Source organism: Uloborus diversus, chromosome 7, assembly GCF_026930045.1.
Source record: "Uloborus diversus isolate 005 chromosome 7, Udiv.v.3.1, whole genome shotgun sequence".
Classification (NCBI taxonomy): domain Eukaryota; kingdom Metazoa; phylum Arthropoda; class Arachnida; order Araneae; family Uloboridae; genus Uloborus; species Uloborus diversus.
In genome coordinates this window covers 3,492,192-3,514,879 of record NC_072737.1, presented here as the reverse complement: position 1 = coordinate 3,514,879, position 22,688 = coordinate 3,492,192, and positions in this window count along the sequence as shown.

Here is a 22,688-nt window from a genome sequence, read left to right as displayed (position 1 = left end):
CACATACACCTACACAAAACTACCCACACACTCATGCCTGCACACAGACACAAACACATGTGCCTACACACACGTAAACATTCTCCCCCCCCCCCCCACACACAAACACTCATGCACACAACTACCCACACACTCACACCTGCACACAGACACAAACACACATGCTTACACACACATACACATACCCCCTACACTCAAACACACATACCCCCCCACACACACGCCTACATACACACACACACTCGAGATTGCTAAAAACATAATTTGAATTCAAGAGGTCAAAAATTCAAATTAATTTTTTAATTTTTTTGTTTTCACTAGTTACATTTTTGACCGAAAGGTGGTGATAGCTACTTTTATTCATCCCCCAAGGTCTCCCGGTCCACAGTGTGAATACAGATCGGCCACCATCTTTGACTCGGTTAAAAGAAGCTATACTCCACCCTGTGTCTGTTATAACCTCGAAAATGCTCTTCAACTCTGTGCAGGGTTTTTCCCAACATCTAAAGGCTGCAATTCTCAATGATGGAAAACACACTGAATAGCTGAAAAATAGAAATGCTTTTATTCATCACCTGTATTGTAACGTTATTCCTCTAATTCCACTTAAGTGCCCCTTTTTGATGAAAAATGCACCACGGAGGCTCGTCCTAGATGAATTTTTGCGCGGTAAACTCTGAAGGTAGTAGGTGGAATAATTTCTATGTCGGTTTTTTTTCCCCCCCGTTTTTAGACACTATCGTGCTATAATAGGAAGCACAGCTTCAATAATTTTAATGTTTTATTTTACAATTTTTAAAGCATTCCTTGCTTCATGATGGAATGACATGTTTGTCAACCAACCTTTTCGTCTTTTTGGCACAGAACGAAATGTTGGCGAAGACTGTACATATGTACATCCTTCGCCTGGCTAAGTACTTTTAAGATACAGAAATAACACTAAGAAACTGTTTATTTGAATCAGTTTTCATGCATTGACTTAAAATAACTCAAGTGTGCTGTGTCGGAATGACGAAAATTTTTTAAGTCCATTTACTGCAATCCTATTTGAGACGAAATTAAAATATATATATATATATATACATTGCACTTAGCTCCTATATAAAATGACTGAACCTATACTATTAAAACCTGCGTGCATTTGTGTGTGTGTGTTGGAAACCGTTGAAAAACTCTACTCGGGATCTATATTATTAAAACTCAATCAAGGACTCATGTGCAATTTAAACGCAATACTTTAATACACATTAATAAAAAAATTGCAGGTAAAAACTATCTATTACTGCGACAAACTTAAACAAACTTGTTAAAACTAAAACTTTGTTCCATCAATTTTAAGAAAACTCCTCTGTTTCCAAATTCAGAAATAAAAAGTTAAAATAATGTCCAAGACCCTACACGATTACTAATACATTATCTTTATACATAAAGGGCTACTTCTCTGTCCGGATGTCCGGGGTAAACTTCAAAACTACTGGACGGATTTTAAGCATTTTTTCACCATAAATAGCTACATTATCAGGGAGCAACTTAGGCTATAATTTATTCCTTAAAAACTTAGTTTTAAAAAGTTACGGTGGAAAACAGTAAATTTCATGTCATTTCCCCACGTTATGATTAAATATAAAACCCATTGTTAGGAAAATTCGTTGCCTAACAACAGCAATATTAAAAGTAATCACAATGAAAATTTTGAATCAAGGCTTCTCCGGAGCAAACATGAGTCTAAAGTCATTTAAACATTTGGAAACTCACTTTTTGCACACTTAGGGAAACATAGTAGAGAGCTTTTTTTTTTTTTCTTTTTGTGTGTGTATGTGTGTACTATTTAATTAAATAAAGCGCACAGTTTTTTTTAGTGAACTTTGTTTTTGTTAGTTCATATTTTGTAAATTCTTCAAAATTTTAATATGCTTAAATTCGTGCTTTCGCTTCTAAATGAATATTCGTTGGTTCTTTACACTTATTGCTATTTTACTTTTATGGGTAAGGAAGAAGCTCGATTTTTAATCACGTCAAAGCGGTGTGTTTTGAGTTCTTTGAGTTAAAATAGAAAACGAAAGAAAGTAGCGATTGTTTCTCACAATTATTACTGACCCAGGCAGCGCCGGGTATTTTTGCTAGTTACTAATACATTAATAACTTACAGTTCATTTTCTGTCTGTAACCCTATCTCATACGGAAGACTTGAGAGTTATGTTATGTAACCCTATCTCCTCCGGACTGTCAATGTCCACCAGGTCAGTACTGGTACCGCTGGGTGGCGAACGGGGGCTGTTGAGCGAAGCGAGCAGGTGGCGGAGCCTCCTTATACAGTAGTATGAGTTTAAAAAATAGCGAAGCCATTCTCTTCGTAACAGTTTCCACTTTCATGGAATTGTCCTTTCAGCACTAGCGATTAGATTTCTATTCATTTGTGGGAACAGCGGCGAAGACCTTCGCCCCACTTCGACAATCATATGAGGGGGGGTGGGGAGTCCGCTGTCTTCCCGCTCCAAGACAAGTCACAGCCATTGATCTCCGTGGGCAGAATGAGACGCTTATGCGCAGGCGATGGAGAATAAATCTCGGTTGCTTACACGATGGAACGTTACACTTGCTCTAGACGTGATTCCTCACCCCTTCCCCCTCGCTTATGGAAAGTTACTACGACCTCTATCGATACCGGTTGACTCGGCACGTGACGCGCCGAACTGAAAGATTGGTTAGAAATAAAGAAATACCTTTGTAAAGAGAAAAAGAATTAAAAAGTATTAATTTGAATTTTGACATCTTGAATTCAAATTATGTTTTTCGCAATCACGAGTGTGTGGATGTGTAGGCGTGTGTGTTTGTGTGTGGGGGGTATGTATGTTTGTGTGTAGGGTATGTGTTTCTGTGTGTAGGCATGTGTGTTTGTGTGTGGGGGTATGTGTGTTTGTGTGTAGGGGTATGTGTTTGTGTGTGTGAGGAGGGGGGTATGTGTATGTGTGTAGGGGTATGTGTTTGTGTGTGTAGGCATGTGTGTTTGTGTGTGGGGGTATGTGTGTTTGTGTGTAGGGGTATGTGTTTGTGAGTGTGAGGAGGGGGTATGTGTATGTGTATGTAGGTATACGTGTTTGTGTCTGTGTGCAGGCATGAATGTGTGGGTAGTTGTGAGTATGTATTTGTGTGTATGTATGTGTAGGTGTCTGTATGTATGCGTGTGTGTATGTGTTTGTGTGTGCGTGTGTATGTGTTTGTGTGTCTATGCGTGCGTCTGTGTGTGTAGTTGTGTATGTATGCGCGTGTGTGTAGCATATGGATGCAACCTGGAGGCGGCTTTCGCTAGAGGAGCAGCATCGTGAACAGCCGGTCGACGGTGATGGTGCGGAGGGTGCGCGTGGGAAAATAAAATGATAGCACAATCAAAACAGTCAAATGAAAGCAATAAGCAATCGTGATTGCTCAAAAAAAAAGAAAAATTAATTTGAATTTTGACATCTTGAATTCAAATTATGTTTTTCGCAATCACGAGTATGTGTGTTTATGTGTGTGGGGGTATGTGTGTTTGTGTGTAAGGGGGGTATGTGTATGTGTGTAGGCATGTGTGTTTGTGACTGTGTGCAGGTATGAGTGTGTGGGTAGTTGTGTGTATGAGTGTTTGTGTGTGTGGGGGGGGGAGAATGTGTATGTGTGTGTAGGCATATGTGTTTGTGTCTGTGTGCAGGCATGAGTGTGTGGGTAGGTGTGTGTATGTGTAGGTGTCTATATGTATGCGTGTGTGTATGTGTTTGAGTATGTGTTTGTGTATGTGTGTAGGTGTATGTATGTGTGTGTATGTGCTTGTGTGTGTGCGTGCGTGCGTGCGTGTAGATATGCGTGTAAGTGTAGGATATTGAAGCAACCTGGAGACGGCTTTCGCTAAAGGAGCAGCATCGTGAGGCCGGCCGGTCGACGCGACGGTGGTGGTGCAGAGGGTGCTGGCGCGAAAATAAAATGATTTCACATCAAAACAGTCAAATAAAAGCAATAAGCAATCGTGATTGCTCAAAAATATATATTTCAACGTCAATTCGCACAAAATTGCAGATGACTGCATGCACATGTTTCGGGTTTCAAAGGAACCTCTTTATCAATGCAAAAGAAGTGAGCTATGAAAGAAAAGTCATCTGGCAAAGGTACTTCTTTTGCATTGAAAAGGGGGTTCGTTGAAACCCTGAAACACATACATGCAGTTCTCTGCCATTTTGAGCGAACTAAGGTTGTGAAAACACGGAAAAGTAAAACGAAATAATTACAACGTTAGTTCGCTCAAACTTGCAGAGAACTACACACACGAGTGTCGGGGTTTAAAGGAACCTCTTTATCAATGCAAAAGAAGTGAGCTATGGATGAAAAGGCATCCGCCAAATGAACTTCTTGCATCGAAAAAGGATTGCTTGTAACCCCTCAAACACGTGTATTCAGTCCTAGCAATTAACGTTATGAAAACATGGAACAGTTCTTTACAAATATTTACGAGAAAGTCGCTAATAATTGCTAAAATACCCACAAAAATGAAGCAAAACAACATAAAACACCGCAAGCACAACGGAAAATACCACACATTTACATCCAAATTACACTCTGCCCATGTATGATACGGAATTGGCTAACGTCCAATTAAGACGAGTCTATTTGATTGAGGGAGGGGAGTAAAGATTTGTGCTCCGTCAATATCAATGTAACTCTGTTTCATTTAGAAGCTAACAGACATCTGCAAAAGCTGGCATCCCTGAAACGAATAGATGCGTCCATTTCCGGCTGTAAACCGGATGTTTACATTTCCATCTCATCGGTGGTCAGACTGTATGCTAAAACAGTAACAACTCATATAGAGCTAAACGCACTGAAAGAAAAGTCAAAAACAAGACAAACTAACTTCAAAACGGCTCCTTATATAAGCTCAGCAGAAGTTTCTAGTAATTTCTATTCGGAAATATTCTAGTCGATTCAAGAAGTTACTGAAGTTATTTATTAGGTTCGAAATGCTATACTCATTGCTATAGTTGAAAACGAGGTGATGTGCGCATCACATGACTTCCTTTTACTCCAATTTAATGTCATTTCCCCATTATTGGCAGTTTTAATGTGATTCAATAGTTTACTCTCTAAATATCACCAACAGTGGCCGAATTGAAACCAGATTTAAAAAAAAAAAAAAAAATTAACATTTCCAAATTTGTCGCCAAGTTGGCGACAAAACTTGGCGACCTAAAGACTGGCAATATATCGCCAAGTGTCCGCCAAATTATAACACCACTTGAATTTACATCGAAATTAACACTGATTTCCTCCCAAAAAGAGCCAAAAGACTCCCTTTGGAGCATCCGAATGCAATCAAAACGGAAGGTGCACAACTAGGCCCCACTAGGAGTCTACGTACCAAATTTCAACTTTCTAGGACGTACCGTTTTTGAGTTATGCGAGATACATACACACATGCGCACATACATACGTACATACGGACGTCACGAGAAAATTCGTTGTAATTAACTCGGGGGTCGTCAAAATGGATATTTTGGGTGTCTGTAGGTTCTTAGGCACTTATCCACGTGTGGTCGGGTCGAAAAAAAAACTCAACATTCATTCGGGGGAGAGAAAAATGGAAATTAAGGCTGATTTTTGTGTGAAAACTTTTTTGCGAATACAATACTTCCTTTTTTGTAAAAGGAAGTAAAAATGTATGGAAGAACTCAACCTGGGATTTGGGGGAATGTCACCAAAATGAAAATTGGCTCAAAACTAATTCGTATTATTTGCATTATTTTCAAAATAAAAAACCAAATACAGCACTAGCTATAGTTACATGTTATGTTCAAAATGTCGAACCGAAGAAATAAACCAAATTTCGCCATTAGCTATTTCTCGCCAATAATTAGTCGCTCAAAATTGATGCTAACTCTGCGATATTTCTTCAATTTCCCGCCAAACCCGTAGACGTAATGTTAAATAGCGCAAAGCCGGGAAAATCATCATACAATGGGATCGTTTCCAAAATTTTTAAAGTATTTTTTTCTGAAATAGCATGCTTAAAAACATAGGATCCAACCATTTTTTAAATAATTTGTTTAAGTTTAATATTTTTGAAAAAAAATGCTTAAATCGGTACGTTTTCATTGTTTACGCTTCTGTCGTGTGACATCACAAATGATGAAATACCATTCAATGCTGCCATTCGCAGAACAAAATATTTAATTCGCATCTTTACTCACGTGTATTGGCAACCATAGGGTTGATAGCAAGCGTAGAGCGCAATTTTAATTCGCTTTTTGATTATCGTAACGTGGAAACGCAGTGAAAAATGCACCAAAGGACATCATTTGTGACGTCATAAAGACCACGCCTTCTTTTCAAAATCGGACTTTTTAAAAAATTAATTTAAAAATAACTGTTGGGAAAATTAAAGTATTTTCTCTGTCCATGCTATTTTTTTTTTACTCAATCTATCAATTTTAGTAACTAAAAGTACACTGTTAAAAATTCAGGAAGAGTTTCTGGTAATTGCTACTGTAAAATTGCATCGCCGACGCATCGCTGATTTTTACGGTAATTTATACCGGAGAAATAAGCGATCCCAGCGCCAACTGGTTGCTGTGGCCTACCGAGGAAACCGTAAAATTTTACAGTAACATTTGATTTTTACGGTAATAGTTACTGGCAACATGGATGCCAGTAACAATTACCGTAAATTTTCCGGAAAATTTTTAACAGTGTAGTAATTTTGACTGAAGGAAACAATCCCATTATAACTTCAAAACTAAGGTAATTATTAGTGAAAATTATTACAATAAACTCCAAATTCAGCTAGATTACAGTAAATTAAGCACGTATAACATAAAAATAACAGAATTTTATTAAAAATACTAAGCACTTTTCATAATGCGCTCAAAAGGACAATATAACTTTTCTGGGTCAGAAAGTACAATTTAAGCATTCCTGTAGTTTTCGAAAATTCCAAGAAAATGACACCACAAACGAAGAAAAGTGCGACTCAAGTCATAAAGAAAAATTTTCTTATCATTATCTAGCTTTCAATCATAACTTTGAGTGTTAAAACATGCATAGTTTGCTTATTGGGAAAGTTTGGTTTGAAATGACTAGAACCGCACTTTTCTTCGTTTGTGGTGTCATTTTCTTCGAATTTTCGAAAACTACAGGAATTCTTAAATTGTCCTTTCTGACCCAGAAAAGTTATTTTGTCCTTTTAGTGCATTATGAAAAGTGCTTAGTATTTTTTTTAAAAAAAGTCTGTTATTTTATCCTTTTTAGTGTAAATGTGCTTCAGAAATAGAATAATTTTATCTTCATGAAACTGCTCCTTATTTTTTCATATAAATGCTCGGTACTAAAAGGAAAAAACCTATATACGTGTTTAAAACTTTAAGCAGTTGGCACTAAAGTGTAGTCCTTGTTCCTCTCTAGGATTTATGCTTGCCTTGATATGCTAGCCTTGATACAAAATTTTCATTATGATTGCTTTTAACGTTACTGTTGCTAGGCAACAAAATTTGTAACAATGGGTTTTATATTTATACATTTAATAGGGAAATTACATGAAAGACAAGTATAATAAAAGTGCTTAATAATAGCCATTTACAAAATTGGTAACAAAAATATGATAAATTCTAAAAAAAAAGATTACAAAAAAGATTAGAAACATTAAAAAAAGATTAGATAAGATACGTATCATTTGTTGTGTGAACTGAACAACTAGTTTAATATACAAAAATCGTTCTTAAAACAAAATGCGAAATTGGAAAGAATAATCACTATTTTTTTAAACACAGACTGTGAGAACTTTGCGCCAGGTACGTAAATAATTCATAACTGCATACGGTTTTTATTTCAGTGCACTATTTAGGTATTTTAACTGAGTCTAATGATTTTTAATGCACATAATACAGGCTCCAATTACTGAGAAAACAACTCGAGAGAAATCAAATGGCAAGGACGATGGAGGCAAGGCTGCGGATGAAATGCAAATATTTCATCATCTTTTCAGTCAATCTATTAATCATCATCATCGCTTCATAAACTTTGCCGAGACAAATGTTTGGATTTGCTTTGAAGAAATTCATTCCAACTCCCCTTTCTCTGTCGTTACAGGCCATGCGAATCATTAAGCATTGTTAATGAGTCTGAAAAATCCGCCCCCTCCCCCCTTCCCCTCCGAGACTCATTTATTCCGTCTCTGATTTTCGTTTTCCATTTGAAATTAAGAAAAAAAAAACAAAAAAAACAAGGTGTGAGCAAACACGATTATGTGTTTTTGAAATCAAACAGATTCATTACTTTTTTCCTTCTGAAAATTTAATTAAGCGAATTAATTTCCCCGTCTTTGTCAGAATTGATTTGTCATAAAAAACATATCGATGATTTTCTTTTTTTTTTTTTTCATTAACTTTTTCATTTTTTTGATTCTCAACATTGCGTCAGATTTGGTTGAGTGTTTGTTCATGTCCCACTAAATTTCCGCTTTCGGGTCTTGACAATTTTCGATTTTTCTGTGTTAAACCGATGCAGCTCATGGATCCACCAATCAATATCAACCTTTCAATGCAGCTCATGCATCCACCAATCAATGTCAGCCTTTCAATGCAGCTCATGTATCCACCAATCAATGTCAACCTTTCAATGCAGCTCATGCATCCACCAATCAATGTCAACCTTTCAATGCAGCTCATGCATCCACCAACTAATGTCAACCTTTCAATGCAGCTCATGCATCCACCAATCAATGTTAACCTTTCAATGTGCTCATGCATCCACCAACTAATGTCAACCTTTCAATGCAGCTCATGCATCCACCAATCAATGTCAACCTTTCAATGCAGCTCATGCATCCACCAATCAATGTCAACCTTTCAATGAAGCTCATGCATCCACCAACCAATGTCAACCTTTCAATGCAGCTCATGCATCCACCAATCAATGTCAACCTTTCAATGAAGCTCATGCATCCACCAACCAATGTCAACCTTTCAATGCAGCTCATGCATCCACCAATCAATGTCAACCTTTCACCGCAGCTCATGCATCCACCAGCCAATGTCAAGATTTGTTTATTTTTTATTGGACGTCGTCCATTTTGACCGCAAGAGACGCCACAGGGAACCCCTGCATCCACTAATCAATGGCAACGTAATAGAAACATGGGTGCACTGTGGCGCCCTCTTTGTTGCCATGGGTTTCAGCGATTGCCACGGCCTACAAAAATTAAGTGGGGCCATGGTTTGTTATACGCAGTTATTTTGAAATCTAACCGCTTTTAGAGGCTAAGAAATCGAACCTTACGTTCTTATACATTGATTACCGAATCGAGTAATATCTTCTACCTAGTATTCAAAAGGCAATGGACGAGTATTACTGATGTCTTCCAATTAACTGATCTGACCTAACTCATACCGTCAACTCGATATGATTTTTCAAAACCCCTGAGCGCTTTACCGAACACCCAGTATTTGGCAACATTAACTTTCATAAAATGAAGAATGTGGAAAGATTTTGTTTAAATAGAATAGGGAAGTTGCAGCCTATTAAATGTTCATATTTTGACTATTGGATATTGTTAATTGACCCTTAAAACTAAAAAATTCACCATCGCCGAATTTTAAAACACCGTGATTGATTTTTAATGAATTTTTAAAACTCCACGCGCAAAAGTGCGCTCTTCTGAAACGTCATGAGCTTACGTCACAGGGCACTCATGGGCAGCCTTCCGCCGAAGATCCCTTGTTTTCGTACGGACATTTTGAGCGCGCTGATATTTTTATTCTTTAGAAATTCAATAATCCTTTTGAACACACTATGGAGGCCGGATTCGTTAAAGCACAATCTAATAATCTTCCTCAAGTAACATCAATGATGGTATTCGAATATTTCCGAGAGGATGAGAGGTTTAATGTTCCAGAAACGCGAGGAGGTAAGCCTTACGTTTCGTCTTCAAAGCCAACTGCACGTCCTTCGGCTTCTCCCGCGACGGAAGAGCGCATGACGTTACTTCCTGTGCCAAATGAGGTCACAATCGCTTGAACTTTGAAAATTAATTTAAAAAAAAAACCACTCATTGTATCGCAAAATTTTTTTCCCCTATGATGTTCATGCATGTTACTCTATCATATAAAAATAAAATTGAAATATCGAAAACTTCCCTATTAAAGTGTACTGGAAATGACAATTCATTCAAGTTGTCCGTGGAGGGGTAGCATGAGAGATTCTCAGAAGAAAGTAAATCCAGCAAACACAAATGTTTTTATCGCCGCATTAAGGGACATATCCATGGTCGTTCTTGCTCGGCTATAAAAAGGACCTAAGGCCATACTATTGGGCAAGCTGACTCAGCCGACATTTTGGTTCCAAACGACAGAGCAAGTATACAACTAGAGTACGTACTTCCCTATTTGCAGGGCAGAATTTTACTGTCGACATGAAAAGAAAGAAGTGGGAAAATCAGTAGGAGGCAACTATATGTGGGGCATCTTCTGTAGAAATGATCTACAACAGAAAGGAGTTGGGGGAAAAGTGACTGGGACGTTTTTCCAAAAAAAATAGGAAAACCCAAAACGCTCTGCAATGTGAATCTGGACTTGTCTGTGAAGAGTAAAGAAGTTCATTGCTGTTTGGTCCAGGAAACGCGTTCTGTTGTCCACAATATGTGGGCCCTTCTCTGCTGACCATGAGGGGGACACACAAAACTGGTCTTCTTGCATAGCGACGTGAATTGTGCAGGCGTTTTCGCACCTTAGTAGCACAGATTATTTTCCCTTGATGCTACAAAGAAGTCAACAACTAGCTGTGTCACAGCAATGGTTCTTGTTCTTCGGGCCGAAAGAGCTAGAAAACAGTCTTCTGCAGGCGTTGTGGTCGGCCACGAATATGTCTTATACACACGTCCACATTAACTACAGAATCTTTGAATAGGTATTGATCCCAAAGTCCCCAATTTCCAACCATTCTACCCTCCTGCACGCTTAATGATTCGGACAAACGAGTTTTCCTTGATGTTCTTGGATTCTACTGACTATTTTCAACGAAACTGATCAACAACATTGTTAAATCCCTTGCATAAATTAAAGCAGAGGGCGCATTGGCAGTGTGCGTAAAGAACGGAGCGCTCGCGTATCAGTGTTAGATAAATCATTCTTGTTCATTTTTAACCAGTTGGGTAATGTTAGTTTATTTGTTTGTTTAATGGAATTGATTTTGGTTTATTTTTATTTTTGACTTGTTAAAAAAATGCATTTGTTTTTTACTTTGAATGAATTATTGCCATGAAATATACAGTCCACATGAGCTTTATAAGAGCAACGATCCAACATTTACACACGAAATCACAAAAACAGAATAATTGGTTGTTGTTTTTTTTGAGCAATCACGATTGCTTATTGTTCTCATTTGATCGTCCTTGATGATGTGGTTCCTTTTTCTGCTTGGACCAGGGGCCTCTGCAGAACCACCATCTATCAGCGCGGCTCCTCTGGTCCTGAGCACTGTCCCCCGGAATCCAGTTCTGCTGGGCGGGTGGCGTCCATGTCTACACACGCACATACACACATCTACGTGCACACACGTAAGCCTGCACACACACACACACACAACTATACACACGTAACCACCCAGGAGGAGGGATTTTCTTGGGGGAAGGGGGGGAGCCGTTTCAAGAAACAATAACTCCAATGAGTAGGGTCTTGTCGCAACTCGTGTTGCGACAAGACGCGTGTCTCGCAATTCAAAGTTTCAGAATTCAAATTAGAGTTGATTGGGTGAAGTGGGTCACGGGCCTTTTTTTTCCCCCACACTAACTGCACCTGTTCTTTTTTATAAAAATGGAAGTGTTTATCTTTTGACCTTAAGTTTTTTCTAGTTCGTTATTTTTTATCCATTCATATTCTATTCTATTCTATTCTAGAGTCACAACTGACTTCAACTGTATTTATGTCGAGGACTGCATACTAAGTGCCTTGCCTCCATTATTTTATATACCGATAGATGGCAGCACCATCACCGGATCGAACAGTTAATGAGAATTTAGAACTACTCCAAGAGCTAATAGCTACCTGGTACTAGCACCCCCAGAGGTATCGTTTCACTTGGAGGACATTGAGACCACGAGCCTATTTAACGTCGCCCAGTCCCCTTTAATGACGACGGTGGGTCTTCGACCAGCGAGGATCGAACCCGAGTCCCTCCGGCCCCGAGTCCAATGCCTTACCGATCAGGCTACCACGGCCCTATCCATTCATATAAACTATAAATTTTATTGCTACTGCCTACAGTGAGTTTCGGAAAATGTTCGGAAAACTTTTGGAGGCCCGTTTTAACAAGGCTGGATCCGAAGCTCACTCGGAACCAAAATGGCGGATACGCCATTTTGGCAAAATGCTCGCTCCTCGCAAACAGTGTGGGAAGAGACCTCCTGAAGATTTCGTTAAATCACTTCCCCGTCGGAACGTCCGAAATGGAACGCTTAAAAGGGCATTAAGGGACACAATCTGCCCTTTAGTAGAGAGCGCTTGCCGAAAAGAAACATTCTGCAGCGGAACACGTATATTATGAGCCTTGCCATAATAACGGCAAATCGATTTCTTCAGGGGAAAAAATGGTGCTATCGGGCGTGTAGTACAACCTAATTAATGGATGCAATCGAGATCGAACCATCTTATCTTATACTAGTGGTACCCGCACGGCTTTGCCCGTAATAGAAAAAATTAAAAGGTCTTTTGGTTCGCCTGTATATTTACAAATAATGTATGGTGAATTTTCCCGCCGATTGGCTTGTACCCATGTTACGGTTCCACGTTATGATAATTTCGTCATTTACTCGTCCATCTTATGATAATTTTGTTCTTAAAATTGGAATAGAAGAACAAAATCGAATTTTCGAAAAATCCCTTCGAGATGCACACCCTCATGCTACAAACTAACTTTGTGCCAAATTTCATGAAAATCGGCCGAACGGTCTAGGCGCTATGCGCGTCACAGAGATCCTGACATACAGACAGAGAGACTTTCGGCTTTATTATTAGTAAAGATAATTAAAAACTGAGCGTGTGTATCTATGCATGTACCTATAGTCATCTATGTCCAAGTTTCTTCTCCCGACCGACAGTGAATTGACCATCAACAGGTATCAATGGATTCGTCATCTTCCCGTCTTCATGTTTGGCTATTTAACATCATCCTCCGATAATAATTAGCGGAGATATCAATTAAAAACTATTAATTATGACTTAGATTTCAAAATCAAATCCCTATTTTTCGAAGGCTTTCCTCCATTCAAATTATTATTCAGTGCTTCATCTCAACTTTCCGCAACAACACTTTTATTAAAATGTATAGCAGTGAAGAAAATCATTGGGATGAAAGATCTGTTGCCATTTTTTGTCTGGAATATGAGCAAATAAAATTCCGGGTTTTGTTTTAAAGGCTTTTCCTGTAATCGTGGGATTTAAAATGTTTCCTTTTTGGTTATTTTACTGCAATCTGCCGCAAATCTTTACTGATTTTTTTTTTTTTTTGTTCAAGCCTGATTGTTGAACACGTATCACTTGACATAACATTTATTTTAGAGGTAGGCCGTGCATAGCCGGGCCTGCAGCTAATCTTTGATTTTAAATTCTCCGGATAAAAGAGGCACTTAAAAACAGAGCTGCCGAATCTGGGTAGTCGGGCATTCTCCTTCCGAGTCCTAAACTCAGGCAGGGCTGCGGAGTAAGAGTCGGAGTCGGGCTGATTTTGAGTTTAAAATGTCGGAGACGAAGACTCTAAAACTTTAAGAGTCGAAGTCGGAAATTTTCCCTGTCTCCTCAGCCCTGCTTAAAATGGCTATGAGGTGACCGCATCAACTTCAATTCTAAATACCGTCGCACTGTGGGGCGAAAACGCCAAAAGGCGCTTAAAAGTGTTTTTAAACCTCTCTCGCTTGTTTGTTTACTCAGGCATGTTATAATGGAATTTTCTCGATTTGTTTCGGCTCAGGGTCCAAAGTTCGCAGGTTTATGCAGCTAATTTCTTTTCAGGGTCTTTCTACAGACCATTGATGACTCATTAATATTAATTTCTAAGAGGACATAAGAGGACATTTTTTTATAGAGCGTTTTGAAAAAAATAACTTTGAATTCCCCAGTTTTCGGTGCTGATCAAAACCAATTATCTGTTTGATTATTGAGCAATCACGATTGCTTATTGCTTTCATTTGACTGTTTTTGGCGTGCTATCGTTTTATTTACCCACCGCCACCCTCCGCACCATCACCGTCGACCGGCTCCTTACGATGCTGCTCCTCTAGCGAAAGCCGTCTTCAGGTTGCATCCATGTCCTACACACACGCACATACATACACAACTACACACACACGCACGTACGCACGCACACACACACGCACATACACATACAAACACATACACCTACAGACATACACAAACACATACACCCACAAACACATACACCTACAGACATACACAAACACATACACACACAAACACATACACACGCATACATACAGACACCTACACATACACACAACTACCCACACATTTATGCCTGCACACAGACACAAACCCACATGCCTACACACACATACACATAACCCCCCCCCACACACACACACACAAACAAACACTCGTGATTGCGAAAAACATAATTTGAATTCAAGATGTCAAAATTCAAATTAATTTTTCTTTTTTTCTTTTTCTTTTTCTTTTTCTTTTTTTTTTTTTTTTGCTCTTTTACTATCGTACTTACACGAGAGAAATTAAATATACCCGCCATTATTAAGAAAAAATATATATAGATTGCTTAAAAGCAATTTCTTTAAATCTCCTTCATTCTTGGTTCTTCACCGTCTAAAGGCTATCTTTAGCTTTGTAGTGGACGAAGGGCTCTAAAATTCCAGTTCTGATTGCCTAAGATATGCGCCTGTGCAAATATATCAATCCGCAATTGGTTGAATATAAAAAAAAATTACCCTTTTAAGCGGTTTTTGTCGTTTTCGCCCCACTGTACGTCGCCTCAGAGCAACAGTAAGACATCTTAGTGTCATGTCTGGGATCATAGTGTATTGACAACTTGTTATTTATGTTATAAAGGGTGTCCCAAAATTGATGCAAGATTTGAATTTGCCACCATTTTTTCCATAAATTGTTGGCAGCCATGAAAAAAGAACAATTTGACAGTTGAGAGTTTAGGGTTCGTAAAAATGGGGTGTTATTGTACCATACAGCAAGAGAGAGTGAAACATTTCAATGACTGCATGAGGCATTTCGTACTCTCTCATTTCGGTCATCAGAATTGGCACCCTAGATCGTGTGATTTAAATTTCTTCTTATGGGGTTATTTGAATTCAAAGGTCTATGTCAACAACCACCCGTGCATTACCGTGTTGCGATACCGATAACAGTAACCGCTTGACCAGCCTCGACTTTCATTATTTTTGAAACAATTGTTCAACAATGAAAGCGCGTTATTGTATCGTATAACGCTCCATTTTTGATTACCCTAAACTCTCAGCTGTCAAATTGTTCTTTTTTCAGGGTTGCCAACCATTTATTGCAAAATTTGCGGCAAATTCAAATCCTGCGTTAATTTTGGGACACTCTTTATTTATTGCATTTTATATTTTATGTTAAAAATTTTAAAATGTTCAAAATTCTGTATTCTGTTATTTGTATTCCGTATCCTGTTACTGTTTTCTAAATTCTCTATTCTGTTACTTTGGAATTAAATAAAAAAGGTTGCTACTTCCGGAGGGTTCCTAATCTGGGCTGTGATAGGAACAGGGGACCCTCGGGTGCGATGTGATGATGATGTCATATCTGGGATTAGATATACTGTTGCTCTGAGGCAACGACATAAACAAGTGCACACTCTCAAAATAGCTTCTAAATATGTTTTCAATTATCCCCATTTATACATAATTGCCAATTCCACTGATCGAGTAACGCTCTGGCGTCATCAATGAAATTCGCGCCATAGTGTATGTGACGGCGTTATTTGATTGTTGAAGCATTAAAAATTCAGTAAGTTACTGTCTGACCATCGATTACATGGAAAGGCTAATTTCCAGGTTTATAGGCGGAAATGGACGTATCCATTAGTTTATAGGGATGTTAGTTGGTTTGTTTTCTGATGCGCACTTTTGCATCTCTATTATTTAGCTTTAGTTTTGTAAAAGTAAAAATTAGCTCACAGCACCATTTTTTAAAATTAAATTATATTCAATCTATATTCTCACGGCAGAAGTTAATTGATTTATTTATTCGCAACAAATTTTTGAGCTTACCATTTTACTTTTATGTTCCTGAACGAAATGAAAATATTTTCTTCTCTTTTTGTTGTTTCTATGGTAACTACTTTTGTTTCCCCTGATTTTATTTCTGAGAATGCAATAAATGAATGAGGCACTAGTGACATTATAAAACGCGTGCATCAAAATCCCATCGTTATTTTCCCTTCTCCCCTGCTAGATTCATTCAGATGGAATCGTCTTTACTTGGCAGATTGCCAGATTACACACAATCCGTGGTCAAACAGTAGAAGGTTATTAAAGACATTCATTTATGAATTTCGTCTTCCCGACTGTTTTTAGTGCAACGGAGATGTTTCTATTGCCCCTAGAAATAAAATCTTGGTGTAAATGACACTTTCGTTTGTACTTTAGATCAATTCAGGGTATCATTAAATTTTTCTGCATAAAGTGTCCTTCTGATTGGTTTCTGACTACATTTAGAGGACTCAGCTGTTCGCAAATTGAGTATTGTTGGTGAAGAACTTTTTAAACTTGTAACTCACTGTGCAAATCACTGGTTATCTTCCTACATCAGCCCCACGGGAAAAGAAATCACCGTTTACATCTACCTCTAGTCTCTGGGGTAAAAGGGGTAACACACTGGTGCAAATGCGAACATGGTTTTATTTGCTAACAAAAAGAGTTATAAAGTCACAATTTTCACAACCAGTTACACTCGGAAAGTGTACCACAGAATGCACGAAATTTTATTTTAAACTATCTGTACCCGACACGCGTTGCTACGCCAACAAAAAAATACATCATTCTACTGATTTTCACGACAATCGGTTGTACGGGGCAGAAGTTGCTGCTCTGCAGTGCCACCTGGTGGCGAGTGGCTTCAATGAGCCTATTATGCACCTTCTCCGTGGAAAAATACATATATATAGCAATTTTCATAATAATCGGTCCAGGTATCAAGTGAAGCCGTGACTATACTCAAATTTTGTACTCACGCAGTTTGCAACATCAATCAATCCCTAAAAATATCAAATAGAAAGTTTTAAATCACCCCGTTGCATGAAAAGCCATAAAACAATAAAGAAAGAATTTACTTGTTCAAACTCAAGAAAAATGGCTTCTTATCAATGAGATCTTTCACGCGAATTCATTTCTGCAGCCGATCATTTTATTCGTATTTATCCAATGGATTGTGACTTAAATCGGAATAAAAAAGATCGGATTTTTTTCGAACGGGTCTATAAACATTCCCAGTACCAAAAATAACAAACGGTGAAAGTTTCAGCCAAATCTGCCGGGTAGTTTTTGAGTTCATGGATGACATACAGACAAACATTCATTTATATATATATATAGATTCATCCAAAAGAAAGGAAAGGATCTAAAGTCGAAGCATTTAAATTCAGTTCTCAAATTACCCTCTATTCTACACTCAAAGATCGTACGGACCTACCACTACTCTAGGTTTAACCGGTTGGATGCAGCCCCGAAGACAGCTCTGTTTTTTGATCCAGATCATGAACCGGGCAACTCCTGACCCAGCACCCCCATGAATTATTGATTTGGAATGGGAACTTGAAGGAATTTGTGACTACGAAAATATTTAATGTGCCCCTGCCAGCATTTGTGAGCGCGGAGGATCTTCGATCGGTAGGCATCGACCCTGCAGCTACGAGTCCGACGCCTTACCCGTATGGCCACCTCGGCCTCATTTACCCCAAGTGCATTTCAATAATCTTTTTTCCTCTTTGAAGATTTTCCTCGACGGACGTTTTTCAGCAGAAAATAGGGCTGAAACACAGAAAATGAGACTCCCGAGAGATGTTTGACCCCCCCCCCCCCCTTCTCATTAAAGAAAGCTCATCAACCTACTGAAGCGAAGGCTTTTCCTGATCTACCTACTAAGCATGGTGATCGGGTTTTCGATCGCTCCCTTGTTCTTTTGTATGGATTTTCTCGACTGTACCTTATCTAGTTGACTTTTCTTTTTTCTTCTTCTAACATCTGATGCGTGAAAATCTAACAAAAGAACTCCTCTTTGCAAAACAAAATCATTTAATCGATGTTTCATCGGAGAATCGAATACTTCACTGAGCCGAATCTTTTCCTTGCAGATAACGCGGGATTGGGGAAGTGGGGGGGGGGGGTCAGTAGAAAACTCATCAGTTTGTATTCATCAATTCGTTTAAAGACTTAAAGCATAAAAGCTGCTTCAACAACAAGGATTACTTAATTTTAGAACTACAGTCGAAATTGCTTATAACGAGTGTTGATTTAACGAGAACCCGGATTTAGCGAGGAAATCCGACATACTTGGTTGGTGCGATGTTAAGTCTATAAGAGCATATTTCTCTTTTAACGAGCAATCCCCGCTTAAAGAGAGCAGTATTTTTGTTGATTCGTAAAATTTCTATTGCTCTCCAGCTCAGCTTATCCTTTTACGGTACATTTTCTTAAACGCCCCAAAGTCAACAAAAGTAAGGGATATCCTGAGAACAAGCGATGACAGAGCTTTTTTTTTTTTTTTAAATTTATGTAGTAAAGACGTATTGAAAAATTACATATGTGTTAATGTGTGTATTCCTCAAAAACAGTGACATAAGAAAGAGACATTCAAACAGTTCAAAGAAAAGTAACCGACTTATTTTGAACTGTGCAGTGATTAAAATGACGAAGAAAAAAAGCAACTACAGTAAGACCCCTCTTAATGGACACCCCTCTTATGTGGACAATTTTTAATTCCCCGATTCCAAGGCAAATAACATTATTAAACCATTATTTGTATCATGAATTTTTATGATTTTTTCACGAACTTGCTTTTTACGAGCACTCGGTAATAACGAACAAATATCGCAGTCCCTTTACGCTCGATGTAACCAAGTTGGACTGCATTGCTCTTAAATAAGCGTTGAATTCAATGAATAATATTGCTTTCTTTCTTACTCTATTCCCTCCCCCTCCCCCCTTCTTCTAACTGGAATCAAATCAACATCTCAACCCTTGAGGGGCGGGTGTATCTGAGAGATGAAGACGAAATTTCGTTTCATAACCTTACCCCAGATAGCGATACGATCGTCCGACTTCTTTAGCTATTTCCCCCTTCCCCTCCAAAAGATATACTTTTGGTCATCATTGATAAGTTTCTGGCATTAGTAGTAGTCTGCACATCTGCTGTTTGCATCAGGGATATACGCAAAACTGTTAACGTAACATTTTGTTGCACTCGATTTTCTATTTATTTTATTATTTTAGACTTAAATATTACACGTTTTTATTTTGGCATGGCTCCCAGAAATATGTTTAAACAGTGATCCATTGTAATAAAAACTTCCTGTAAGAACATAGGAAGTCGAATGTAATAAGCAGAGGCGTAGCTTGACCAAACATTCTGGGGGGGGGGGGGCACTACAGCTTTCGCCAAGAAAGATCTTGCCCTTCCCCCATTTTTCAGAAATCAGGTCACCAATTTCATGATCAAAGGTTAATTTAAAGAAAATAACAGAAAGGAAACCTTCGCGAACTTAAGAAAATGGAATAGAAATAATAAGTGAACAAATGGAATAAAAGTTTCAAAAAGGGTTTTTTCAGCGAAATTTTGAAAGCAAATGCAATTTTTGAATATTGTTTAGGAACTTCCAAGTTTCTGCATTATGATTTACCTAACTGAGGATCGCTGAAACGAATGTTTCGAACTTTTTTTAACCAAGCTTCAATCAAATAAAAAAATAATTGGTGAATAAACAGAACATCGTAGGACACACAGAACTTCGTAGGTAAGACATAATTACATTTTCTACATTTTCTATCTTTTTTTTTCTTTTGCCTTTATTTTATTGAAATATTGTGGAAATCGCAGTTAAGTGGGAAAAAATGTATGTGCCACCAAAATACGTTTTATATAGAGAAAAAGTTGAAAGAGAGTAATGTGAGATTTTAAAAAAGTCATGACTAGTCACACTAGTAGTTCTAAGTGTTTAAATATAAAAGGTAAAAAAAAATAATAATAATAAAAAAAAAAGAATTTTACAGCGATTTTCAGGAGGCATGACATTTAAAACAAAGGAAACTGAAAAGGTATCGCTGAAAAGAATTATATCAGTTCTAAATCTTGAAAAAAAATGTTTTTTTTTCTTTTCGATGGGGGCAGCAAACGCTTGTATTTCAAACAAATAAAAATATACAAGAAGGAAATTGAAAATTTCATTATGAAAAAACCAAAGTAGTCAAATAATTTTGGAAATAAAAACTGATGGAGAGTTTTTCGGAACATTTTTATCAATAATTTAACCAAATAAAAAAGATAGAGACATTGCCAAAAAAAGAAGAGGGAGAGAGGTCCTGAACTCTATCCCTTCAACTCACGCTTATCAAACCTAAAGAGAAATTTTGAAACTTTGAAAAGTCTCCGAACCCCACATCTTCTCATATCGCCATCAAAGATGATCTAGAATTGCGTAAGGACTTCGATTTCAAGAAGCATCTAGGAGTGCGCCCCTGCCCAAACTCTCGAAAAACAGCCCTGCCTTATACCCCCCCCCCCCCCCGTAAGCATCGTTAGATTCCATGTTTTGAACTTTGAGCAAATTCCGAAAGTCTCCGAACCTTTCAATGTCACCAAAGACTGTCTAAAATTTCGCATTAACGAAAACACATTGACTCGGTCGGATAAAGCAGCGTGCTAATAAAGGGAAGGGCTTAGGCTCAAATCTGGGTAGAAAAATACCGTTTAAAAGGGTTTTTTCTTCTGCAAAATTCTTATTCAAGTTTCCATTAATCTATACATATAATAAAATAAGATGTTTGTGTGTGTGTGTGTGTGTGTGGGGCGCGCTTCCCGGGAAAACGGTAAGGCCTAGAAAGATGAAATTTGGTATACAGGTACTGTTTTTGCCGAAGATGTGCACCTCGGGCTTCGATTCTGATATTTTAATTAGAAAAAAAGTTATTTAATGTTTTATGTGTTTTTTTGCACTTTTTACCTCACAGACCCCGAACCAATCGCACCACAAAAATATTTTTTGTACTATAGTGTAGGAAATTTAATTTCAAATATGATGAATGAAAATTTTTTGAAGATAGAGCAGATTTTGTACTTTTCATTAATTTTTGAAAAAACTTTTTATTTGTATTTTTTTCTGGGTTTTATTTTTTCTAATATCATCCTGCGAGAAGTATCAAAGCCTCATTTCTAAAATTTAAGTTGGTAATAGTAGAAACATTTCGCCCTCTTCAGAAGAAAAAACTTCTTAAAAATACGCAATAATTTTTTTTTACAATTTTTTTTAATGCTGAACACATCATGCCTTTCCACGCATCGGTCGAAAAGGCGTTCTTCAATCTTTTATGCCTCTGACGTCACTACTTGGATTTCGATTCGATATTTACGCTGGAATCTTAATCGCAAACAATGTTAATCTTTTTTTTTTCTTTTTTTTTTTACTATATAGCTTACTTCTACATTTTATGACGTGATGGCCACGTGCTTTTCCGGCAGCACTTGCTTTTTTTCTTTCCTTTTTTTTGTGTTATTTAGGGACTGTATTTATTTCTTTTTCCATCCCCCCCCCTAAGCTGGGGGTTTTGCTATATCTATATTACCTTACATTTCACAGTTGTGCTCATTTAATTCAATAAAAACAGCGAGATTTTTTTTTTTTCTTTGTCAAACGCTACTTTTGCACACTACGGGTAATTTTGGAGATAACTTTTTTTTTTTGCTCTACTTAAATGAAAAAAAAAAAAGCGGTTTTTTGAGCGGCCTTTGTTTTTTATTAGGAAATTGGCGGGGAGGTAATAAAGATGGATAAGATAATTTAGAGATAGATCGTAAAGGTAGATAGCCGCCGAAGGCGGCAAACTTGAAGTAAAAAGGTCAAGTTAGCCAAACAGCCGCCGTAGGTGGCTGCTTGCATAGAAAGGCGAATGGCGTAAGAAGGTGAACCAGCTGGTCGCCGCAGGCGGCTAGTGTGTAAATAAAATTATACTCATAGCAGAATTCTAAGCAGCAGTTCTGTTTGCTGTTGTTAAAATCAGCAAACAAAACATTGATTTTAACATTGTCAATCACAGTTTGACTTTTAAAATATTTTAACAAAATAGGAGCGTAAATTTCAATTTATTTTGTTGCTTTACTACGCATTGATTTAGTCTATAGCATCTCGTGATTGCATTGAAATCAGAAAATTCTTCCTTTGAGTGCAAATGCTTCACGTTGTTCAGCCAATCATCTGAAATTGCGTCACCGGAATCTCACTATCGGAAAATTAGCAAAAACAGGCCTCGAACCTCTCCTCAAGCTAACATAACCAAAGATGGTCTAAAACCGCGTTTTAACAACTAAGTTTGAAAATTTTATGGGGGAGCGTCCGCTCCTTTCCCTTAGTGCCAACATCATTTAAAATAGCCTTAAATTTCGTTTAAGGGCTTGAATTTTGATTAA